We start from the raw sequence: 22,734 nt of genomic DNA, 5'->3' as shown, positions 1-22,734 counted from the left end.
TGCAGTCTTTGGGGTTTTCAACATAGAGTATCATGTCATCTGTGAAGGGTAAAAGATTGACTTCTTCCTTGCCAATTTAGATGCCTTTTTCTTTTGTTTTAAAAAAGGTTTTATTTATTTATTTGAAAGAGAGAGAGAGAGTAAGCACGAGTGGGGTGATGGGCAGGGGAGAGAGAGAAGCAGGGGAGAGGGAGAAGCAGGGAGGCCGCTGTGGGGTTCAATCCCAGGACCCTGAGATCATGACCTGAGCTGAAGGCAGATGCTTAACAGACAGCCACTCAGGCACTCTGCCTTTTATTTCTTTTATTGTCTGATTGCTGAGGCTAGGACTTCCTGTAGTATGTTAAATAACAGTGGTGAGAGTGGACATGCCTGTCTTGTTCCTGACCATGGAGGAAAAGCTCTCAGTTTTTTCCCATTGAGGATGATATTAGCTGTGGGTTTTTGTGTATAGCCTTTATTATGTTGAGGTATGATCCCTCTAACATGACTTCATTGAGGGTTTTTATTGTGAATGGATGCTGTACTTTGTCAAATGCTTTTTTTCTATTTAAATGATCATGTGTTTCTTATCCTTTCTTTTATTAATGTGGCATATCACATTGATTGATTTGCAAATATTGAACCACCCTTGCAACCCAGGAATAAATCCCACTTGATCGTGGTGAATGATTTTTTAATGTATTGTTGGATTTGGTTTGCTAGTATTTTATGGAGAATTTTTGCATCCATGTTTATCAGGGGTATTGGTCTATAGTTCCCTTTTTTAGTGGATTCTTTTTCTGGTTTTGATATCAGGGTGATGCTGGCCTCAGAGAATGAGGTTGGAAGTTTTCCTTTCTCTTCTGTTTTTCTGAAGAGTTTAAGAAGAGTAAATATTAACTCTAAATGTTTAGTAGAATTCACCTGTGAAGTGAATGTAGCTTGTTGGGAGTTTTTTGATTACTGATTCAGTTTCTTTGCTGGTCATCAATCTGTTCAAGTTTTTATTTCTTCCTCTTTACATCTTGGTAGTTCATGTTTCAAGGAATTTGTCTATTTCTTCCATGTTGTCCAATTTGTTGGCATATAGTTTTTCATAATATTCTTATAATTGTATTTCTGTAGTGTTGGTTGTTATTTCTCCCTTCTTATTTGTGATTTTACTTATTTCGGTCCTTTCTCTTTTCTTTTTGATAAGTTAGTCTAGAGGTTTATCAGTTTTATTAATTTTTTCAGAAAACCAGCTCCTGGTTTCATTGATCTGTTCCATTGTTTTTGTAGTTTCTATATCATTTATTTCTGCTCTAATCTTTATTATTTCCTTCCTTCTGCTGGCTTTAGGCTTCATTTGTTGTTCTTTTTCTAGCTCCTTTAGATGTAAGCTTAGGTTGTTTATTTGAGGTTTTTCTTGCTTCTTAAGGTAGGCCTGTATTGTTATAGTCTTCCTTCTCAGGACCACTTTTGCTGCATCCCAGAGGTCTTGGATCATTATGTTTTCATTTTCATTTGTTTCCATGTATTTTTTTTTTAATCTCTTCTTTGATTTCTTGGATGGTACATTCATTGTTTAATAACATTTTGTTTAACCTCTATGTGTTTGTGGTCTTTCTAAATTTTTTTTTGTGGTTGACTTCTACTTTCCTAGCATTGTGGTTAGAAAAGGTGCATGGTATAATTTCAGTGTTTTTGTATTTGTTGAGACCTGAGTTGTGGCCTACTATGTGATCTCTTCTGGAGAATATCCCATGTGCACTTGAAAAGAATGTGTATTCTGTTGTTTTAGGGTGAAACGTTCTGAATCTATCTGTTCAGTCCATCTGTCCAGTGTATTATTCAAAGCCTGTCCTTGTTGATTTTCTGCTTAGATGATCTGTCCATTGCTGTACGTGTGTTAAAGTACCCTACTATTATTGTATTATTATCAATGAGTTCCTCTATGTTGCTATTAATTACCTTATATATTTGGGTGCTCCCAAGTTGGGAGCATAAATATTTACAATTATTATATCTCATTGTTGGATTATCTCCTTTATTAAGATATAGAGCCTTTCTTTGTCTCTTGTTACAGTCTTTGAAATCTAGTTTGTCTGAAGTAAGTATTGCCACTCCTGCTTTCTTTTGACATCCATTTGTGTGATAAATGGTTCTCTATCCCCTCACTTTCAATCTGTAGGTATCTTTATGTCTAAAATGAGTCTTGTAGGCAGCATATAGATTGGTCTTTTTTTTTTTTTAATCCATTCTGATACCCTATGTGTTTTGATTGAAGTGTTTAGTCCATTTACATTGAAAGTAATTATTGATATATATTTACTGCCATTTTATAATTTGTTTTCTCATTGTTTCTGGCAATTTTCTCTGATGCTTTCTTGTCTTTGTTACTTTCGGTTTTTCTTTCCCACTCAAAGAGTCCTTTAATATTTCTTGCAGGGCTGATCTAGTAGTCACACACTCCTTTAGTTTTTGTTTGTCTGGGAAACTCTTTATCTCTTCTACTTTGAGTGACAGGCTTGCTGGATAGAATATTCTTGGCTGCAGATTTTTCCCATTCAGCACTTTGAATATATCATGAATATAGCATGCCACTCCCTTCTGGCTTGCCAAATTTCTGTTGAGAAATCTCCAGCTAGCTGTATGGGTCTTCCCTTGCAAGTTAAGGACTTCTTTTGTCTTGCTGTTTTTAGGATTTTTTCTTTATATCTATATTTTGCAAATTTAAGTACAATATGTCTTGATGTTGGCAAGCTTTTGTTGATTTTGATGGGAGTTCTCTGTGCCTCTTAGTTCTGGATGTTTGTTTCCCCAGATTAGAGAAGTTTTCTGCTATATTCTCCTCCAAAATATTTTTTTGCCCCCTTTTCTCTCTTCTTCTGGGACTCCTATAATGCAAATGTTATTATGTTTGATGGAGTCACTGAGTTCCCTAAGTCTGATCTTGTGTTGCATAATTCTCCTTTCTCTCTTTTGTTCAACATCATTATTTTCAATTATTTTGTCTTCTAGGTCACTAATTCATTCCTCTGATTCTCCCACTCTGGTATTTATTGCATCAAGCCTGTTTAGAATCTCATTTATTGCATCTTTCAACTCTGATTGATTTTTTTTAACTCTTTCATCTCTGTGGAGTCTCCTGATATATTCTTTTTTTTTTTTTTTTCTTGAGCCCAGTGAGATCCTTATGACACTTTAAATTCACCATCAGTCATGTTACTTATATCTGTTTTGCTTAGATCTCTGGCTGTGGCCTTATCTTGTTCTGTCATTTGAGATAAATTCCTCTGTCTTTGCATTTCATTTAAGTCTCTGCTGCAGTCTCTGTTTTAGAAAAGCCAGTTGTGTTTCCTGCTCCTGAAAGTAATCACTTTATAAAGAAGAGATCATGTAGTGTCCAGGGTCTGGCACTCTAGGAAGTGTCTCTGGTGTGTGCTGTATGTTCTCTGCTCTTGCGTTTTGGCTGCTCAGTTCTTCAGACCAGTCATCTGCAGAGCCTCTATTTGCCTGCTATGGACAGTGTTTAGTCCTTGGCCTGAACGTAGTGAGTTTTAACTAGATATGCCCAATCTGTTTGTGAAATGAGACCTGACAGCACTTCCATGAGAACTGAGGTCCTACAGAACTATCCGGTCAGGATATATGGTGTGGGCAGGGGTTTGTGCTGGTCTCCTGGGAGAGGGGCCTGCTGTGTTGGGACTGAGGTAAGCTTGACTGGAAAGGGCAGTCCCGCCAGAGCACAGGGGTGTGGGGCTCGGTATAAGCAAGTTAGGCAGCCAGTTTGGGGGTTGTGCTTACCCACAGAGGTGGCTCTGTATTTATGCAGAAAGGCAGGGGAGAGAAATGGCACCAGTCAGGTCCTTTGCTCCTGGATAAGTGTCTCTGTGAATGTAGCCTCACAGAAGCACTCTGAAAAGAGGGAACAATTTCCCCCTGTGTGCCCTAGGAGTTCTTCAGATAGCCGTTTCACCTCCACTGCACCCGCAATCTGTTTCTCCCTTAAACCATATCCCCACCTGTCCTACCTTCTTCGATGTGGGCTCTTCTTCTCCTTTAGTTGTGGAGTTTGTTCTGTTGGTCTTCAGGTTGATTTCTGGGGTATTTAGGATGATTTGATAATTATCTAGTAATGTTTGTGAGGTGAAATGAGCCTAGGGTCCTCCTATTCCACCCCCATCTTCCTCAACCAGGCCCAGATAAATGTACTCTTAATCCCTTCCACCAATTTTACCCATTTCCCCTTACCTCCTCTCTGTTAACCGTCTATCTGTTTGTTCTCTGTAGTTAAAAGTCTGTTTCTTGGTTTATCTCACTTTTTTCTTCCTTTGTTCATTTGTTTTGTTTCTTGAATTCCACATGAGTTAAATCATAAGATATTTGTCTTTCTCTGACTAGCTTATTTTGCTTAGTATTATACTCTCTAAATCCATCCATGTTGTAACAGATGCAAGATTTTATTCTTTTCTATAGCTGAATAATATTCCATTATATATATTTAAAATTTCTTTTTTATCCATTCATCTGTTGATGGACACTTGGGCTGCTTCCATTGTTTCATTATTGTAAATATTCCAGCAATAAACATAGGGATGGATATATCTTTTTGAATTAGTGTTTTTGTAGTCTTTTTTTTTTTTTAATTTTTTAAAAAGATTTTGTTTATTTATTCGACAGAGATAGAGACAGCCAGCGAGAGAAGGAACACAAGCAGGGGGAGTGGGAGAGGAAGAAGCAGGCTCATAGCGGAGGAGCCTGATGTGGGGCTCGATTCCATAACACTGGGATCACGCCCTGAGCTGAAGGCAGATGCTTAACCGCTGTGCCACCCAGGCGCCCCAGTGTTTTTGTAGTCTTTGGATAAATACCCAGTAGTGTGATTACTGGATCATAGGGTAGTTATATTTTAACTTTTCGAGGAACCTCCATACTGTTTTCCATAGTGGCTGACCAGTTCGCATCCCACCACAGTTTAAGAAGTTTCCTTTTTCTCTACATCCTCACCAACACTTGTTTCTTCAGTTTTGGTCATTATGCATTCTGAGAGGTGTGAGGTGATGTCTCATTGTAGTTTTGATTTGCATTTCCCTAACGACAAGTGATGTTGAACATCTTTTCATGTGTCTGATGGCCATCTGCCTGCTTCTTTGGAAAGTGTCTGTTCATGTCTCCTGCCCATTTTTAAATTGTATTATCTGGCTTTTTGAGTGTTGAGATGTGTAAGTTCTTCATGTATTTTGGATACTAACCCTTCATCAGACGTCATTTGCAAGCATCTCCCTCATTCAGTAGGTTGTCTTTTAGTTTTGTTGATTGTTTCCTTTGCTGTGCTAAAGCTTTTTATTTTGATGTAGTCCCAGTAATTTATTTTTGCTTTTGTTTCCCTTGACTCAAGAGACATGTCTAGAAGGATGTTGACCAGTGTCAGAGAAATTACTGCCTTTGTTCTCTTCTAGAATTGTTCTGGTTTCAGGTCTCATATTAAGTCCTCAGTCCATTTTGAATTTATTTTTGTGTATTGTGTAAGAAAGTGGTCCAGATTCATTGTTTTGCATGTTGCTGTCCAGTTTTCCCAACACCATTCGTTAAAGAGACTCTTTTTCCTATTGCATATTCTTGCCTCATTTGTTGGCAATTAATCAGCTATATAATTATAGTTTTTTCCCGGGCTTTCCATTCCGTTCCGTTGATCTATATGTCTATTTTTGTGCCATTACCATACTGTCTTGATTACTACAGTTTTTTTTTTTTTTAAGATTTTTATTTATTTGACAGAGATAGAGACAGCCAGCGAGAGAGGGAACACAAGCAGGGGGAGTGGGAGAGGAAGAAGTAGGCTCACAGCAGAGGAGCCTGATGTGGGGCTCGATCCCAGAACGCCGGGATCACGCCCTGAGCCGAAGGCAGATGCTTAACTGCTGTGCCACCCAGGCACCCCTGATTACTACAGTTTAAATATAACTTTAAGTCTGGAATTGTGATACCTCTAGCTTCACCTTTCTTTTTCAAGGTTGCTTTAGCTATTTCAGATTTTTTATGGTTCCATACACATTTTAGGATTGTTTATCGGTGAAAAACTCTGTTGAAATTTTGATAGGACATTGCATCAAAAACTGGGGATGTACTGTATGGTGACTAATATAACAAAAAAAATTATAAAAAAATTTTTTTGATAGGGATTGCATTAAATCTGCAGATTGTTTTGGATATCTTAGTGACATTTTTATAAAACAGAAAAACATTAAAATGAGATAAATTACAATTTTTTGAATAGGCTACAGATTTTGTTTGAATAAGACTATATATAATCAACATGAAGTACAGGTAATGTGAAATACAATACAAATAATAAAAATTAAAAATAAAGTATATATAAAACAATATATATTAAATATTATACATTATTTAAAAGATTATATGTATTATCTCTACTTTTTGCTACTGTTATGAACAATAGCACAGTATCCCTTCATTTGTGTATTTTATATATAAATTCCTTATGATATATATATAAAATCCTGGGGGTATGACTAACTGTCATTGTTATGAGTTATCAACACTTGCATTGTTAGTCATACCAGTAGCTAAAACGTGGGTTACATCAGATTTAGGAAAAGCCAAGTAGAGAGAGCAGCTAAACAAATATTTGAGAAACTTGTTTAGGCAGAGGAGATGTGGTTCAACTAATTTAATTACATATTTCATCAGTCTTTAGAATAGTTGAGTAATAAATCTAATCTAAAAGTTTAGTTCAATATACCCATATACCCTATAAGCCTTGTCATAAATATCCTAAAATAACTTAGAAATTATAAAGGATGGATTTGTAATTTGAGAAGCTGTCTCTCTTAATGGACTTTGTGGCAAATTTTAATATGTAAGTATCTTCTTAGCCATGCCACATTTTCAAATATCCATTTCTTTTTTTTTTTTTTACTCCAAAAGTATTTTTTATAAAGGTTGACTGCCTCATAATGTACAAACTTGCCAAATAAAAATAATTCTCCCCAAAATGTTTTGTATTACTGCTTACGGAGCTCACAGTATCTACAACTGTAAAATCATTACCAGTCTTTATGTTTTGGTAAACTCTGTTTTTCCACACTGTACAAATACTTAGTTCATTAGCTCTCATTTTATGGAGAAAGAAAGCATAATTAAATCTCAGTTTTTCTTGGAAGCATCATTTAATCTTTTGGCAGGATGAGATATATTTATACATTTATAAAAATACTCTCAGTATTATCAGAATATCTACTAATTTCTAAGCCAGTAAGAGAATGGGGAGGGGGTGGCAGGGGGAGAGTTATTAAGATTCTTTTCTTTTTATGTTATTTTAGAATAAAGTCTTTTTTGTAGAGAGTTTTGTAATATGCCTAGAAATTTTTCAGAAATGCCATTTGTCCACTGGTTCTCATAGAGAGCAAATTGTCATAGTGGTCTTTTAAAATATTTTATTCTTTTGTCTTTAGTCAATATAGCCTGAATATTCTCTACACTTTTTTCAAAAATATGTTTAAGAAAAAATATATTTAAGCATCCAGAAAATTTGGAACATTTCTAAATATGGAAGTTTACAACTGTGTTGTCAGCTGTTCACATTTTTATGATTTTCTACTTAAAAGATTTTCTCTATTCAGATGACCTTTCTACTCATCCTATATATATATATATATATATATATATATATATTGTTCTAAGTATTATCTTAATATGCTGATTCCTAAATTAACTGCTTTAGTCCTGACCACTTATCTGAGCTTCATAGTCTATGTTTAACAGCTTAATATTTTTATGATTATTTCTAATAGGCAGTAAAAACTTAAGAAATGGTAAAAATAAAACCATTAACTTCTGCCACCATCCTTGAACCCACTTCTCACTGTCTTTCCTATTTCAAAAAAAAAAAAAACAAAAAACAACTAACAACATCCAATAAATATCTAGAAGTTTCCCTGGATTATTCTGTGTTTCTCAGTACCCATATCCAATCTCTCAGCAAGTTCAAAAACTACCTGAGATCTACCCACTTCTATCCATTTCTACTATCATCATCTCTGGTTGGGGCCACAACATTTATTGTCTGGACTCTTTCAATGGTTTTCTTTATTGAATGGTTATTTCTACTCTTGAACTTCTGGAATCCATTCCCCAACCTTCAGTGGTATTTTTTAAAGTGTAATATGGGGGCACCTGGGTGGCTTAGGCGGTTAAGTGTCTGCCTTTGGCTCAGGTCATGATTCCAGGGTCCTTGGATCCTGTCCCACATCAGGCTCCCTGCCCAGTGGGGAGCCTGCTTCTCCCTCTGCCTGCTGCTCCCCCTGCATGTTATTAGAGGATTTTAAAACTCTCAAAGAGCTTATAGTAAAATCCCAGGCCCTGTAGGACCTGGGTCCTGTCTACCTCTCTGGTTTGATTTCCTTCCACTTTCCCTCTTGGTCTCTGTGCTCTAATCACAACAGTGATCTTTCGTTGCTCTGATGAAGCCAATGGGCTTGATCTTTGGGCCTTCACAAAGGCTCTTGGTTCTGTCCGTGATGTTCTCACACTTGACTTTTGCTTGACTGCCAACTCTTTGTCATTCAAATCTCAGTTTTTCATCTTTTCTGAACACTGAAACTTTTTATTTTCTTTGTAGCAACAATCAAAATCTAATTTCTTGTTTAGTTTTTCCTTATTAAAACATAAGCTTACTGAGTTTATCTTGTTCGCTATTATATTTTTAATTCCCATTACATATAAGACATAGGAAAAACTATCTAGCAATTTTGGGATAAGAGTGTGATAGTATAACTTGAATTGAGAAGTGTTATTTCAACTCTGATTTACTTGACAAAATTGTGACAAGATCAGTTAGAATGCAAAGGATTAAAACAGAGCAGAAGCATTGTTTAAACAATACTAATTTACATAGTACTTACGGAAAGTTACTGTTCCATTACTACTTCTTCATAAGTCATTTTTAGTTGGCTAATTATCCCCAAAGTATTTTAAGACACATTTTGTCTTTTGCCTTGGGGAAAGAAACCACCTCATGATGATAATGATACTATTACATTATGAGTTTATGGCTTAAGTCATCTCATTGTACAACTTTATTAAAACTCCTCTCATTGCTTGTCTGGAGGAAATTTCAGATGCGTAATTTATTATTTTTTTTCTTATAATTCTTCATTTACGCTAGCAGCCAGAATTCATGTTGTTTCTCTGCCAAGAGTTAAACATCCTTCAGTAAAGGCAGTATACTCTACTGACTTAAGAATTTTTTCATTGCTCTGATTTAATTTTATTCTTAGACAAGAATGGAAACGTGACAGCCTTTAACAAGCTGCTCTCAGAATTTAGAAATATTCATATATTTACATCTGCATGCACACATGTATTTGTATGTATGTATATATGTATAACAAATGGTAAAACAAATACCCATTTCCATCATAATAGACTTTGTGTGGGGTCTTGTTCTTCTGATTCAGTTCTCTATTAAAGAAGAATTTTTGCGGAATTTAAGTAAACCAGTTGGGAAAAAATACAGCCATTGGGATGTCAGAAATAATGCTCAGTGCAGCAAATTCTTTATGGTATAATTAGACTACATTTTTAGGATGTCTTAAATATACTGTTCCCATTCTTTAAGTGGCTACTTGTATGACATTGTAAAGTGTTAAATATTCAATGTAAATTGTGTGCTCTAGGGCTTCTTCTGTTGGTAGTTTTACATTAAAATGTATGCAGTAAAACATAGTGATAATGATGGGAGAGAATGAACAAAGTGAAAAATGACAAACATCTTAACAGTGTTTAAAGTATATGAAAATTTATTTGCATTTTTTGTGAGTATGAAATAAATATTTTCTTTTTGCATAATTCTAATATAACAATAAGACACAATAATTTAGATTTAGATTTAATTAAATAAAGCCTATGTAAATTATGCCTTAATTTAATTTTTGACCTTCTACTTAATCTTGTCTGAATCTTACTTGAAGTAGCTAATTTTTTCTTATTCTCATGTTACTTTTGTCCCTTTGTCATTTGGAGTCCATTTTTCTGTCTCATTTAAAATCTCAAAAACTTTGTCTTTTTAAAGAACTTTAACAAGGAAACTCCTTGAAGGCACACCATCCACTGTACTGTTCTGTTTGTGTTTGTCTCAATATCAGTAAATATTTGTTGAAGGAATAAACTTGAAACAAAGTGAACAATTATGCATAATTACCTTATGTTATAAAGCTAGTTATTACTGCTAATTTTAACATAATGCCCTCAGGATCTATCTATTTGCTACAAGTAGTCAGATTTTCTTCTTTCTTATCGCTAAATAATATTCCATTGTATATATGTGTATGTGCGCATATATGTATATACACACACATATATAAACAGACATATATGCACATATACATCTCACATCTTCTTAATCCTTTCATCTGTTGGCAGGCACTAAGGTGATTTTTGCATCTTGCCTATTGTGAATAATGCTGTAATGAGCATGAAAATATAGATACCTCTTCGAGATTCGAATTTCATCTCTTTTGTGATCATATGGTAGTTTTATATTTAATTTTTGAGGAAGCTCCATACCGTTTTCCATAATGGCTATACTAATTTTCATTCCCACCAACAGTGTATAATGGTTGTATTTTCTCCACATCCTTGTCAACACTCGTTATCTTTTTTGTTTCAATAATGACCATTCTAACAAGTGTGTTGTGATATCTCACTGTGGTTTCGATTTGTATTTCCCTGATGATTAGTGATATCAAGTATGCTTTCATATGCTTTTTGGCCATGTGTATGTCTTATTTTGAGAAATGTCTTTTCCTATCTTTTGCCCATTCTTAAGTGGTGTTACTTGTTTTTTAGCTATTGATTTGTATGAGTTCCTTATGTATTTTAGATACTAACTCTTATCAGATAAATAGTTCACAAACACTTTTTTCCCATCTCATGTGTTGCCTTTTCACTATGTTGTTTCCTTTGCCTGCAGAAGCTTTTTGGTTTGAAGTAGTCCCCCTTGTCTGTTATTACTTTTGTTGTTTATGTTTATGGTGCTATATCCAAGACATCATTGCCCAGAAAAATGTCAGGAAGATTTTCCCAGTGTTTTCCTCTATGGGCTTTATGTTTTCAGTCTTCAGTCCATTTAGAGGTGATTTTTTGTATATGGTGTAAGGGTTCACTTTCATTCTTTTCACATTGGATATCCAGTTTCCCAGTACCACTTATTGAAGAGCCTATTCTTTTCCCATTGTGTGTTCTTGGCACCTTCTTGAAGATCATTTGACAGTAGATTTGTTTCTGGGGTCTCTGTTCTGTTCCATTGGTCCATATGTCTGTTTTATGCCAGTACTATACTGTCTTTTTTAATTTCAAGTATAATTAACATACAGTATTATATTAGTTTCATGTGTACAATATAATGATTCAGTGATTCTATACATTTCTCAGTGATCATCAAGATAAGTGTCCTCAAACAGTACTATATTTTTTGGATTACTGTATTTTCCTAATGTTTTGTTTATTTGTTTGTTTTTAAATTAGGAAGAATGATGCTTCCAGCTTTGGTCTTCTTACTGAAGATCCTTTTGGCTCTTTAAGTCCTTTTGTGATTCCATATGATCTTTTAAATTACTATTAATTTTAAAGATTTTATTTATGTGAGAGAGAGAGCTCACAAGAGAGAGTGAGAGAGAGAGAGCAGGAGCAGGGGGACAGGCAGGGGGAGAGGCAGAGACCATGGGAGAGGTGAAGGGAGAGGGAGAGGGCAAAGCAGACTCCCTGCTAAGCAGGGAGCCCCACATGGGGCTTGAACCCAGGACCCCGAATCATGATCTCAGCTGAAGGCGGATGTGTAACCGACTGAGCACCTAGGCACCCCTAAATTGTTTCTTTTTCATTTCCGTAAAGAATGCCATTGGGATTTTGGTAGGACTTTGGTGTGGCCATTTTCAGTTTTTGTGCTCCAGTGCATTGCTGCAACTTTTTTTATTGTGTTCCAGAGTTCTCGCAAACATTTTTCATTGGGTAGTTGTTAAATCATTGTTTTTGTGGAGAAACAAGTGCTAGGAACTCCTAATGTCCTATTCTGCTCATGTCACTTGATTACTTTGTAATTAATTGCTTTTGTGTCCATGTCCTTGAATTTAAAAAGCAGTATAATGTCTGTTTAATCCCCAGCAAGTTCCATATACACAGTGGAATTAATTTTAAATAAATCATTCAATATTCAGACTCATTGCGAAGATGGGCAAGGCAATGCAAGTGTTGATAACTCATAAAGAGTAACTTCACGGACTGTAGGTACATTAGGTTATTGGAGATTCAAATAATCTTATTACTTTTCCTAGTGAATAGCAACTTATATACATAGTCTTGAGTTTAAGACCCACTGATATCAACTACCATGGTCTTCGAACCAATTATTATTCAGTCATACCAAACAAAATGATTAATGAATAAATTACTGAGATTTTCCAAATGTGGCTTTTGAAGATGTATTTTAAATGCCATTTTCTATTAAAAGCAGCTTACCCATGTTTCCTGAATCTCTACTCCTGGGAATGACATTATACACACTAGTGTATCATACCCGTGATCCCCGGTTTTTGTGTAAGAAAGAGCAGAGTCTTCTCTTCAGCACTTTTGCTTCAGTGGTCAAACTTTGCCCTCCCTCTTACCCATCATATTCTTGCTGTGTTATGTATTGTTGACAGAAGTTGTACTTAATCGAAACATTAGAACTCAAAGCATAGGAAACACATCCAAACAATGTTGAATCTGTGGTTTTGGTTATAACTGTAGAATTATGTGTAGGCTAATTACCCTCATTCAATCACACATACACATAGCTTAACTCTAAAGGGGAAACTTGGTAATGACATTTGGAATACTGTTCTTTTAGGTCAAGGTAACTAGATAGCCAAATGACACCCACAATCATATGAAAAATAGCATTAACTGCATAAATGACATTTGCACTAGTAAGTGCCTATGCAGATTTGGTTTTCGTAATGAAAGTATCACAAGACTGTTAGGAAACCATTTTTCCAAAAACAACAGCTTAAAAATACCTAAAAATATGGAATATCAATTATTACTTTGCATGTTATATACAAATGTATAATATAGGGGAAAACACAATAGAACTTTGGTCTTGGTATAAATTTCAGACGTAAAACCTAAATAATAGTAACACTTTGGAAATGTTATTCACCGTGTATTGCATGCCCAATGTGTGCCAGGTGTGGCACCAACTTTACACATTTAATCTAATCACCACAGTTCCCACATGAAACAGCCTATACTTTCTCACATTGTCAAAGGAAGTAGCTGAGGCTCTGAGCAGTGACTTTACAACTGGAAAGTTCAAAGTCAGGTCCTTCTGTTTCACCATGTAGCTCCCTCAAATTCTCACTGCATATCATCCTGGAATCATTTGGCCAAAATTGTTAGGGGAGTAGACTTGTTGCTAACCAGCTCTTATGGGTGAAGTTTATAAACAGGGCACCAACGGCGAAATGACATTTAGGCCCAGGAGCACAGGGCCAAATGGGCCAAGACTTCTCTTCCATCTTGTTAATCCGACACATACAGCATTCTGTATTCAAGGTAATGATCTGGGAAGTCAATAAACTTAAGGGTCTTTATTTTCAAAGATAAAGACTCATTTTCAGGAAGGTGCAAAAGGTCTGACAGCTGAAATTCTTGGGTTGTGTGTCCGGTGTGTTCTTTTGTTTTAGCATCTGATCCTGTATGTCTAGAATAGAGCAACATCAGTGGAACTGGCCTGTCTCAGGCCCTCCCTGTTTCAATCTGTTCTGCAAAGCACAGCTGGCAGACTCATCCTCCCAAAGCAGCAGGGTAAGCTCTTTGAAGCTGGGATCTAGGTTCCTGATGATACCCAACAGAAATACAACACACACACACACACACACACACACACACACACACACACACACATATGTATATGCATCAAAATATATGTATTTTAGTGTTCGTAGAAGTACTATTCATAATAGCCCCAAACTGGATAAAAATTTTTGGTACAGTCATTCAGTGAACTATGTGGCAGGGATAATGAACAAGCTAGAGCCTGACTAGAACTTTATAAATATTATATTGAGTGAAACAAACACAGAAGCATACATACCATGTAATTATATTTATATAAAGTTCAGAAAAAGCAAAGCTAATCTTTGGTATTACAGAAGACAGGGTGTGGTCACCTGGAAGTAGTGTTGGGAGTGAGCATTAGGCAACCCTGACATTCTGGTTATCTCCTACTTCTAGACCTTATTGCTGGCTACTGAAGTGTATTTATTTTGTAAAAAGTATCATCAGTTCATATCATTTGATCTGTGTACTTTTCCAAATGCATGTTATACTTCAATACAATTTACAAAAAATTTTAAAAACCCACTTTACTCCCTTGAGTATGGGATTTGAAATGTATTTAGCTGACACATATCTTTTAAAAATCTATTGCGTTAATGCTTCCTTGTTTTTTGCCCACTTATCCATGTAGCCCATCTCTCTGAGTTGAATGGAAAAGGTCAAAAATGCTTATCTTGGTGTGAGTCACACTATATCTGATGTAGGTTGATCATGCAGTGCATTTTATCACTTCTGGTGGGACTTCAGGGTCTATTAAGAAAACTCATTTGTCTCTACAGACATTTTCCCCATTTACTAGGTGTGGATTGGAATTCCATTTGTTCTGTAGGAAGCTTTTATATTTTAATGTACACTTACCTAGTGGATTAATATTTTGAGCTTTTTACATTTCAAAGTATTTTCTAAGAATAAACATGGCATTCTTGGAGCTAGCAGGTAGGAAAGATGCTCAGGAAAGAGAGGTCTGGAAAACTCAGAGTGGAAGTGTTGATACTTCTCCAGCTTCTGGGATTTATACAGAGCTATGGTTTGCAAACTGTCCCTTCTGGTAGGATGGAGGCTTCTGAATTTAATATGATCCACTTTGAAGTACATTTAATAATCTAGTAGCAATTTTGGGGCAATTCTTACAAACATAGCGTTTGTTAATAGAACTGAGAAAGAACAGTACTGTAAGTAGCGACACATTTTCTTTCCCCAGTGCCTGCAGGCCTGGACTTCTTTCTTGAGCAAAGGAACTAGTCAGCTCCACGTTTTTCAAAATACTTGTTGTATCAGGCTTGCTCTAGATTAAGAATTCACAAAATCTGCATGACTGTAAACTGCAAAAACTACTTTTTATTGAAAAAGAATACTTTTTTTTAAGGATTTTATTTATTTATTTGACAGAGAGAGAGACAGCCAGCGAGAGAGGGAACACAAGCAGGGGGAGTGGGAGAGGAAGAAGCAGGCTCCCAGCAGAGCAGGGAGCCCGATGCAGGGCTCGATCCCAGGGCCCTAGGATCATGCCCTGAGCCGAAGGCAGACACTTAATGACTGAGCCACCCAGGTGCCTCTACATTTTTAGTGCCATATTCATTTTTGCTCTCTTCTTCCCTATTCACATGTTTATAGTACATATTCTTTTAAACAAGATTTGTGATACATAATATGGAAACATGCAGATAAATACTTTGACTTAGGAGAAAAAAGTGAAAAAAAAAACCAAAATAAAAACTTCCATGAATCTAATGTAAGTAGAAAGTTTGTTGCTTTTTTCCACTGTCATGGACTTAATATTTAAGTTACTGCTAATCAGCAATGCTGCCTGGTCTGGAAACTTCTATACTGTTATTCTGATGACACATGTTATGCAAAAAGCCACAATCACGACCAGGGAAAGTAAGGAGGGAATGCTAGTAGGTTCAGCCACCTCTGACCTTCATGCTTGGTTTTAAGGATAAGAGTGGCCAAAAAATTAGTTATTACATATACATCCAAATCAGTTTTTAAAAACAGGCTTAAACTCCAACCAGTTTTAAAAAAAGATATGATTTCATTGTTTAGTCATCCTAAAGAATTTACATTCCTACATTTCTATCTCTGCTTCTATCTTAACCTTCCTTATTCACATATATATACATATATATATTGATATAGTTTGTGCATATTTGTGCAAGCTGGAGAAACCGTCAACAAATAATCAGCTGTGAGAATGAATACTAGAGGATCTCACAGTTAAACAAGTTATATGATCATAATTAACAGAGCAGAGAGGAATCAGGCAGAAGTTAGCCAGGAACTCCCACCTCCCTGGAAACTTGGATTCTAGACTAGATTTACGACTTCATGCATTTCAAAAATGACAACCACATACTCTTCCTTAGGAAGATAATAACGAGGAATTTTAAAACAGTTAGGATTTCATCATTTCTTCCTGTAAATGAAGCTTTGGGTGGATGCATACATCACTTTGTTAGCAAAAGCCAGTAACCTACAGTTTGCAGAATTATTTAGGACACACTTTCATATACATACTGCCACCTACTGGTAATTGTGTATATATCTGCCCATAAGAAGACCTAAATGCTGATTTTTCAAAAGGATGCGATTATTTCAGAGCTTCGGATTTTGAATGAATTCTTCTGTTAATCATTAGAAAAACAAATTTTTATCAACATTTAGATACAAGGAAACACTGGCTTTTTATACAAACAGAATTTTTACTTTAGGTAGATCAGTGTTTTTTTTTTTTTTTTAGACAAAAACTAGCAATAAAATATATGGTCAGCTTTTCATACATACATTGCACATGATCAAGTGATTTCCAGTGGCTTTCGGTTATTATCATCATTTTTGATAATTTTTAATTTATAGATTCTTCAGAGTTAAAAATACCTGATCTGATAACAACTGCTATTAATATAGACAGTGTGATACAGCATGATTAATTACAGTATCTGTTGATTCTTGCAACAGGATTATGAGGCATTTACTAGAAATATCCCCATCATTAAGATGAGTTCAAGGACACAGAGCTGATAAGTGGTATAGAAATAGATCACTGAATATTAGTAATATTGGCTGAAACCTCTTTTAAATGAAACCAGTCCTTTAAACCAGTTGATCTAGACATTAATCAGTTGTAACTACCCCAAAACTGCAAACCATTTTATTCTTTTGTAATAAATCTCATTACAGTTCTATGTTAAATTCTAAAGGGCTCTATGTAAAGAGAACACACATGAAGATCTATGGCTGCTTAAAAACACAAAATTGAACAATTCAAATATATCATTATATAATAGTTCATGTAACCAATATGAGACTAAGAAGAAAATGCAGACATTTCAAAAGAGGGTCAGGAACCATGGATGGAAATGTGGAAAACAAAAATGTTGAAAACATGTTTGTAATAATCATACCTATGCTGTTATCTAATATGAATATGAGATTTTTTTCCCAAATACATTCTAGCGATTTAATTAATAAAACAGTAGGAAAAATGTTAAAACATATATTTAAGATATATTTAGGGGACTCAGGGCTTTTTTGTTTTAATCACACTTTTTATCTTGAGATCATTGTAGAGTCACATGTATTATGAGAAATAATAAAGAGAAGTCCCATGTACCTTTCATCCATTTTCCCCCAGTGGTAACATCTTGCAAAATTCTCATACAATGTCACCCCAGGATGTGGACACTGATGCAGTCCAGATACAAAGCATTCAGTCATCACAGGGATCCCTCTTGTTGCTCTTTTAAAGACACACTCACTCATCTCTTACCTTGCTCCATCTTTAACCCCTGGTAACCACTAATCTGTTTTCCATCTCTGTAAATTTGTCATTTCAAGAATGCCATATAAATGGACTTATACAGTGTGTAAGCTCTGGGGATTGGCTCTTTTCACTCAGCACAATTCTCTGAAGATTAATCCATGCTACAGAGTGTATTTAGTGTTGCTGTTAATTTCTGGGTAGTGTTTTATGTAATGGGTGTACCATGGTTTGTTTAACCGTTCACCCACTGAAGAACACCTGGTTTGTTTCCAGTCTGAGGCTATTACGAGTAAAGCTGCTATAATCAGGCATGTGCAAGTTTTTTTGTGAACAGACATCTTCGTTTCTCTGGGATACAATGCATGAATGATCTCTAGTTTCTCCACAGCTTCACCAGCATTTGGTGTTTTCACTATTTTTTTATTTTAGCCATTGTGATAGAAGTGTAGTGATCTCTCATTGAGATTTTAATTTGTATTTCCTAAATGGCTAAGGATGTTAAACATCTTTTTTTCTTAAAGATTTATTTATTTGATTGAGAGAGAGAGAGGGAGAATGTGTGTATACACCAGTAAGTCAGGGGAGGGGCATAGGGAGAGAATCCTCAAGCAGACTCCCTGCTGAGTCCTCCTCGAGGGGTTCAGTCTCACCACCCATGAGATCATGACCTGAGCAGAAACCAGGAGTTGGACGTTTAACTGACTGAGCCACTCAGGCGCCCCATGATGTTAAGCAACTTTTTGTCTGCTTATTTCCATTTGTATATCCTCTTTGATAATGCCCTTTGCTCATTTTCTAATTGGATTTCTTTTACTGTTGATGTTTGAAATTTCTTTACATATATTAGACAATAATCCTTTGTCAGACATGTGGTTTCAAATATTTTCTTTCACTCTGTAGTTTGTCTTTTATCCTCTTAATAGTATCTTTTAAAAAAGAACAGGGGCGCCTGAGTGGCTCAGTCAGTTAAGCGTCTGACTTTTGATTTTGGCTCAGGTCATGTTTTCAGGGTTGTAAGATCGAGCTCTGCTGGGCGTGAAGCCTGTTTAATATTCTCTCTTCTTCTGCCCCTCCCCACCCTCTTAAAAAAAAAAAAAAGGAAAAAAGAAAGAAAAAGTTTTTTAATCTTGATGAAGTTCAATTTATCAATGTTTCCTTTTAAGATCCATGGTTTTGATGTCAAATTTTTTAACCCTTTGCCTAGCTCTGCATCCCAAAGGTTTCTTCCCATGGCTTTTTAAAAAAGTTTCAGTTTTACATTTTATAGTTAAGTCTATGAGTTACCTTTAACATAGGGTGTGAACTTAGATTGAGGTTCCTTTTTAAAATTTATTTTTAAATTTTTTAATTTAGGTATGTACAACGCTGTAGCAACATTTAGTTAAAGGTTATGGTTCCTCCACTGAAGTGCTTTCACACCATTATCAAAAATCATCTGGACACATTAATGTGGATCTATTTCTAGATCTCCTGTTCTCTTACATTGATCTGTGTCTGTCCCTCCACTAACATCACATGGTCTTCAGTGATGTAGCTCTCTAATAAGTCTTGAAATCAGGTAGACTAATTCCTTTATTCTTTTTCAAAATTATTTTCATTATTCCACTTTCTTTGTATTTTCCTGTAAATTTTATAGTAATCTGGTCTATATCTATAAACAATCTTGCTGAGATTTTGATAGAAATAGCATTAAACTTGTATATCACTTTGGGAGAATTGGCATTTTTTACTATGTTGAATATTCCAATCCAGGAACACAGTCATTGTCTGTGATGATTAATGACTTTGAGCACCTTCTCCTATTTATTTAGGCCTTTCTTGATTTCTTTCATGAGCATTGTGTAGTATTCAGCATGCAAGTCCTGTATATGTTTTATTAGATTTATACCTAAGTACTTCCTTTTTTGAAAGAAGTGTTTTTTTCTTTAGCAGTGAATATTTAAGAAGCCTAAGTAAGAATCTCTGTCTGAATAAAGGACTTCAGGTCTAGTGAGAAAGACTTATAAACAATGATTCCAATAGAATTTGATTGAGTCAATAAACCTTTGTGCTCTTTTCGTTCCTCATTTTCTGTCTTCCAGAAATACTTATTGCTCGTTATATTTTTAACATTTTTTAAAAATCTCTTGACCCCCCTTCACATATTTCTCCCACCCCCATTCCTGACCTCCACCTCTGGCAAGCACCAATCTGTTCTCTGCATCTATGAACTTGTTCGTTTGTTTGTGTCTGTTTTTAGATTCCACATATAAGAGTGATCATATGGCATTTTACTCTTACTTATTTCACCCAGCATAATGCTCTTTAGGTCTCTTCATGTTGTCACAAATGGCAAGATTTCATTCTTTTTTATGGCTGAATAATATCCATTATACACACAGACACAGTACAATTCCTTTTACATTTATCCATTGATGGACACTTAGGTTCTTAGATTGTTTCCATATCTTGGCTATTGTAAATAATGTTGTGATAAACATGGGGGGTAGAGATACCTTTTTGAGATAGTATTTTTATTTTCTTCAGATAATACCCATAAATGGAATTGCTGGGTCATATGGTAATCCTACTTTTAATTTTTTGAGGAAACTCCATCCTGTTTTCCCTAATGGTTGTACCAATTTACATTTCTACCAACAGTGCACAAGGATCCCCTTTACATCCTTGTCAACACTTCTTATTCCTGATCTTTTTGATAATAGCCATTCTAACAGGTATGAGGTGATTTCTGATAGTGGTTTCATTTGCATTTCTATGATGATTAATAACTTTGAGCACCTTCTCCTGAACCTATTGGCCCTCTGCATGTTTTCTTTAGAAAAACGTCTATTCAGATTTGCCCATTTTTAAATCACATTATTGTTCTTCTCTTTTTCTTCTTTCTTTTCTTTCTTTCTTTCTTTCTTTCTTTCTTTCTTTCTTTCTTTCTTTCTTTCTTTTTTTCTTTCTGCTACTGAGTTGTAGGGGTTCTTTTGATATTTTAGATATTAGCCCCATATCAGATACATGATTTGCAAGTATTTTGTCCCATTCAGTAGATTGCCTTTTCATTTTGTTGATAGTTTCTTGCTGTGAGGAAGCTTTTTAGTATGAGGTAGTCCCATTTATTTATTTTTGCTTTTGTTGCTTTTACTGTTGGAGTCAGATACAAAAAAATCTTTGCCAAGATCTATGTCAAGGAGCTTATAGCTTATGTTTTCTTCTATGAATTTTATGGTTTTAGGTTTTATGTTCAAATCTTTCACCCATTTTGTGTTAATTTTTGTATGTGGTATAAAACAGTGGTTGAGTTTCATTCTTTTGCACGTGGCTGTCCAGTTTTCCCTGTACCATTTATTAAAGAGACTGTCCTTCCCTCTTGTGTATTCTTGGCTCCTTTGTTATAAATTAATTGATCATATGTGCATGGGTTTATTTCTGGAATCTCTATTCTGTTCCATTGATCTTCATGTCTGTTTTTATGCCAACATTAAACCTTTTTAATTACTTTAGCTTTGTAATATAACTTGGAATCAGGAAGTACAATGCCTCCAGCTTTTTTTTTTTTCATTATTCCTTTGATTATTCAGGGTTTTTGTGGTTTCCATACAAATTTTAGGATTTGAAAAATGCCATTGGAATTCTGATAGGAATTGCTTTGGGTAGTATGGACATTTTAACAATATTGATTCTTCACTTTATGAGCAGGGAATATTTATCCATTTACAGTTGACCCTTGAACAGTACAGGGTTTTGGAATGCATAGTTGAAAATCCACATCTAACCTTTGACTCCCAAAAAACTTAAGTACTAATAGCCTACTATTGACTAGAAGCCTTACTGATAACTTAAACAGTTGATTAGCACATATTTTGTACATTCTTTTTATTATATATTATAATAAAGTAAGCTAGAGAAAATAAAATGCTATTAAGAAAATAATAGGGAAGAAAAATTACATTTACAGTACTGCACTGTATTTATTGAAAAAAAAATCTGTGTATAAGTGCACCCACTCGGTTCAAACTCATGTGGTTCCAAGGTCAACTGTATTTGTGTCTTTCTCACTTTCATGAACGTCTTGTAATTTACAATATATAGGTGTTTTACCTCCTTGGTTAAATTTACGCCAAGGTATTTTTTTTTTTTTTTTTTAAGATTTTATTTATTTATTCGACAGAGATAGAGACAGCCAGCGAGAGAGGGAACACAAGCAGGGGGAGTGGGAGAGGAAGAAGCAGGCTCATAGTGGAAGAGCCTGATGTGGGGCTCGATCCCAGAACGCCGGGATCACGCCCTGAGCCAAAGGCAGACGCTTAACCGCTGTGCCACCCAGGCGCCCCTACGCCAAGGTATTTTATTCTTTTTTGTTAATGCAATTGTAAATGGCATTGTTTTATTTCTCTTTCTGGTAGTTTGTCATTAGTGTATAGAAATTCAACAGATTTTGGGGGGCATTGAATTTGTATCCTACAGTTTTACTGAATTTATTTATTTGTTTTAATCATTTTTTTGATGGAGTCTTTTTTTATATGTAATAGAATGTCATCTGCAAATAATCTCAGTTTTACTTCCTTTCCAATTTAGATACCTTTTATTTCCTTTTCTTGCCTAATTGCTGTAGCTAAGACTTCTGTGTTGAATAAAAGATACGTGAGTGGACATCCTTGTCTTGTCCTCATTTTAGAGGAAAGACTTTTCAGCTATTCACCATTGAGTATGGTGGGAGCTGTGAGTTTATCACATATGGCCTTTATTTTATTGAAGTATGTTTTCTTTATACCAACTTGTTGAGAGTTTTTATCATAAATTAATGTTAAATTTTGTCAAATATTTTTTCTGCATCTATTGAGATGGTTATATGAGTTTTTAATCCTTCTTTTTGTTAATGTGATGTTGACTGATTTACAGATGTACAACCATCCTTGCATTCATAGAATGAAACTTGATCATGGTGTATGGTCCTTTTAATGTATTGTTGAATTTGATTTGTTAATATTTTGTTGAGGAGTTTGCATGTATGTTCATCAGAGATACTGGCCTATAATTTTGTTTTCTGGTAGCACCCTAGTCTAATTTTGGTATTGATAATACTGACCTCAAAAAATGAAATTGGAGGGGTGCCT

Source organism: Ursus americanus, chromosome 3 (genome assembly GCF_024610735.1).
Source record: "Ursus americanus isolate L20-20 chromosome 3, mUrsAme1.1.p, whole genome shotgun sequence".
Lineage (NCBI taxonomy): Eukaryota > Metazoa > Chordata > Mammalia > Carnivora > Ursidae > Ursus > Ursus americanus.
This window is presented reverse-complemented; position numbering follows the sequence as displayed.